Source organism: Anarhichas minor, unplaced genomic scaffold, assembly GCF_050575085.1.
Source record: "Anarhichas minor isolate MPS153535 unplaced genomic scaffold, ASM5057508v1 ptg000012l, whole genome shotgun sequence".
Taxonomy (NCBI): domain Eukaryota; kingdom Metazoa; phylum Chordata; class Actinopteri; order Perciformes; family Anarhichadidae; genus Anarhichas; species Anarhichas minor.
Window position 1 is genome coordinate 7,068,609 of NW_027466458.1, and position 4,693 is coordinate 7,073,301.

Consider the following 4,693-nt stretch of genomic DNA (forward strand, 5'->3'; position numbering starts at 1 on the left):
TGGAGACCCAGACCCTCCACCCTGTCTCGTGGACACACACGGAGCGGTGGCGTAGACGGAGATGAGGGAAAGTGGGGAAGCGGAGGCGGGTGGAGCGAGGGTTCTGCTCCAACCAGTAGCCCCCAATCAGTCAGTGGGACCTTTTCATGGAGGGGCAGTGGGGAAGACGGGTGCTGCGTCACCCTGAACGCCCCCACCTGAGCGTTGTCAGAATCCCTGCTGGACTACACCCTCTTACAGAGGGTGCACTTGGACAGTGCCTGAGACTGAGCTTCTATTTTGGGACAATCCGACACTTTCATAGCGGTGACTTGGACTAGAGGACAACGGAGTGCATGCAAACCCTGTCCCTTTCTCGTACACACACACACACACACACACTGTATTTTCTCCGAAGGCCAAAGACTTTGGTCCCCCATTCTTACACTGGACACAGACTGTTTTTGCCCACACACACACACACACCCGTATTCAAACACAGTCACATTCTCACACGCACACAAATGCAACTCCCCCCACCCGTGCATCTTTCAGGGAAGCTCAGTCGAATGTTGATCCCATCAACGAGGACTCAAACCCAAACAAGCAGAGCGGTTGGTCAAAGACTGCACCAAAAACCGCTTTGGACTAAACCGTCAAACCACGAACCAAGAATGTTTTCCTGTATTTATTTATTTTATAATATTGTATGTATATATGTACACGTGGAGACATGCTATGACATTAATTGGCATACGAGCATGCACGAGCATGCACACAAAGGTGTTCGTGGGGGCACGCGTGTCATATCAAAAAAAGGACATGCTACATACATGGAGACGAACATCCGTTCATGTATACGAGGAGGTGAGGGTCTTTTACAGATACAGTATGTATATTACAGATCTTGTTATTTTTACTATTATCCTAAATCAGGCTTATGGTACACTATCTTTTTCACCTTAAAAAAAATCACACTATTGCCTTTAAGAGAAATCATATAGTTAATTATTTTAACAAAGTGCAATGAACAGCAATTTATTTAAGAGATGATTACGAATTTTAAAAAAAAATCACTGTAATATAAATTGACAGATATATTTGTATGTATGTACTGTATGTATATGTACATTTGTTTTTTTGAATAATGCTAAACTGCAGCCATCCACGAGCCTTTCAGTCAGTCGCTCCTTCTCTTCGTCTCCTTCCTGTTTGTGCATCCTTTGACCTCAAACACAGCGTCTATCTGTCCGTGTGGGAGCAATGTTGCCTCGACTTTAAGTGCCATTCCGATGCATGTGGAGGTTGCGTGTCTTGTTCTTTTTTTTTTGCCAATTTTTACGCATAGTCGACCTTTGATAATTGCACAGTATTAATGACCTCATCTAACATGTTGAGCATCATCAACGTCACAAAAAGTAACCTCGACATTAAACGTGTCCATGAATGATACACAGCTATGCTTTTCCACTGTTTATGTCTGAACTTGTTTTTGTTTTTTATTTTGCGTGTGAGGTACACGCATGCATGCGTGTGTGTGTGTGTGTGGTGTGTGTGTCCACAACACATTGCCAAACGGTTAAGTTCATAAACGCAATTTTCTTTTTAAAGTAGTGAATGTGAAAGAGACTAGACTCCCCACACGTTGTAGATTATAATCCATGTTTAATAATTCTTGAGTTATTTCAGTTCAAAATCCAAAACATTCTTCACAAATGTTGGCTGCTATTAAAGATATATATATATATTTCTTTCTTTCACCATTTGGGAAATACACAAAAGTGCGTTGTTGCAGAGAGTTAGAGGAGAAGATGCGAGTAGAGTCGTCTTCTCATCTAACGCTCGGCAAGACGGTAAATAAGTGTAAATGTCGAACTTCTGCTCTACATCTTCTCTTCTATGAGGTTTTTGTCTGCATTGGTACCTTCTTGCCCGTATTGTTTTACCTCATGAAGACAGGAATGAGTTTTAAGATGTGTGTGCTTGAAATGTTTCCTAAAGCTCCATAAGTCATCGTGTAGAATGATTCAGTTTACTCCATATCTGTGGGGGCGTTGATGTTTAACTCTTTAACTAAAAATGACTTTGATTCCACTTCCAGGCCTGTTCATTAACATTACATGTACTATATACGGGCACTTTTCTTGCCACCTTAGAGGCAACAACAATGTCCTAAAGCTAAATTCATTTGATGTTCAGTTGCGGTTTGTAACCACTGGTGGTCGCTGTGTTTCCACATGTAATCCGATGTGTGCGTAACACCCCCTGAAACGGCACACACGGACAAACAGCCCTTCGACGGGCGTCTCGGTTGTATAACCGGACGCAGAGTCCGTCTGCATTGTTTGCAGCTGTTGGTTGTTGTTGTTTACTTGACAGAGCTCCGATGCAGCAGACCCACTCGTGCCCTGCGGGGACAATCACTGCAGAGACACGGCGATGAACGGTGGTTAGAATGTGCTCGGGACATTCATACTCTGCTTTACAGACGTAGTGTCTGACAGGAGAACAAGAAGCATGATGACATTTCAAAAGTCCAAACGCACAACAGGAAACACTGCGGGAAGCATCAGCTGTGACTGAGTTATTCCGTTATCCCGTTAAACACACACACACACACACACATTATCTGTTTCTCTCACACACTCCATCTTCTGCTGAACACAAGAGTATCATCCTTCCACTATGTGAGTGCTTTGCAGGCCTGTGTTTCTCTGGTCAATGCTGCTACTGTACCCATGTGATGTCCATAATGCTTCTTCTACCTGACCACAACATTCCCATTGCCTCCTGCAGCTGGTGGTTTAATAAAAAAGCAAATGATTAACAGACAGACGGTCGGTGGCTCAATGTACTCAATCTAATGCTCTGCTGCTTCTAAATGGTTTTTTTAATGCTTTTTTTTTGTTATGCTTTAGCAATAAACACAGCCAGTTGCTTAATATGAGTTTGAAATGGAAATTGGATCTCAGATATTTATTGAAATCACACACAACACAATAGTGACCGAGACTTTGGGATTTCTCGTTCTGGGCCTTGGTGAAGAATAGACACAGATCAAAACAGGATTTACGTCACAGGAGAACAATAAAACGTGTGACGACGGCTTGATTTCCGCTCATTATTTCAGTTGCTGGCCGGATAGCACAGATCTCCTGACACTGTGGGGTGAACGTCATGTTGTTGTGCCTCTTATAGCAGTTACATGAACACGGGGCGATTCATAGGCTACCATTATTAACAGCACACCTGGAATAAAAATAAAAAAAGATCTCTGGCTATTATTTCTGTCATTGTTGGCAGATGACATAACTTACTTTTTTCGACATATTGTACTATGACTTTTAGATGACTTTTAGATGACCTTTTGGGAAAAGATTTAATCTGACCTCTTTCGAAATACTAAACCATGACTTTCTTTCGACATGCTGTACTATTAATTCATTAGAACTTTTCTGATATATTATTCTAGGACATTTTTTGACTATATATATATATATATATATATATATATATATATATATATATATATATATATATATATATATATATATATATATATATATATATATATATATATATATATATATATATATATATATATATATATATATATATATATTATACTTTTCTATACCTTGACTTCTTTCAACCTACTATACTTTGACTTCTTTTTAAATACTACACTATGACTTTGACGTGCTATAATATGACTATCACTAAACTATCACTTTTTTGTTGTACTAGATAACTTATTTGTCCTTTTCACTATTTTTGAAAAACTATACTATGAACAGCGTTCAGCTGCACAGCATCAACGTGCATTGATTTTTCAAGACTGTCCTTGAACTTTGGTTGTGTGTGTGATCGGCATGTCTACTATCAGTCATTGCATAAGTCTGAGGAGAAGTGCACACACTGGAAGTACACACAGCCTCGACCCCTTTGTCTTTGTTTGGACATCATGGCTGTTTTACCGTTTTATAACTTTTTCTCCAGACCTTGGAGCAGAAATGAGCTCCTATTGACTTCCTGTTTCTCACAATTTACAAAGCAATTAGTTTGTAGTCACTTGATTAACAACACTTATTCAAGTTAATATTGCAGTTTATATTGTGTTTTTGTCAGTGGTGGAAGAAGCACTCATATATTTTACTTCAGTAAAAGTAGCAATACCACCGTGTACAAATACTCTGAAGTAAAAGTCCCGCAATCTAAATTATACCTAAAGAAAAGTAAAAAATGATTAGCGTCAAAATATACTTAAAGTACCAAAAGTAAAGTACTCTTCATGCAGAATGCCTCTTATAAGAATGGAATATAATTACCGATGCATTAGTGAGCATCAATGATGCTGCAGCTGGTAAATTACTTTACATACTCTGTATCGCTAAATTCATAAAAATACAACATAACGTATTAATATATTTATATTTTGTATCAATAATTTCAATCTGCAAAGTAACTGAAGACTATGTAACGTACAATATTGGCTTCCAAAACATACTGTATGGTAGTAGAAGTACAAAGTAGCTGAAGTTCAAGTACCTCAGAATCCTGTTAGTACAGCAGAGTAAATGTACTTAGTTACATTCCACCACTGTTTTAATGGTACATATATTATTTACAAAGCAGTTAATCAAAATGCCACAAACCTGGAGCGGAGTGATGCACACTGCTCCGACAAAGTAGAAAGATATGAACAACAAGAGAA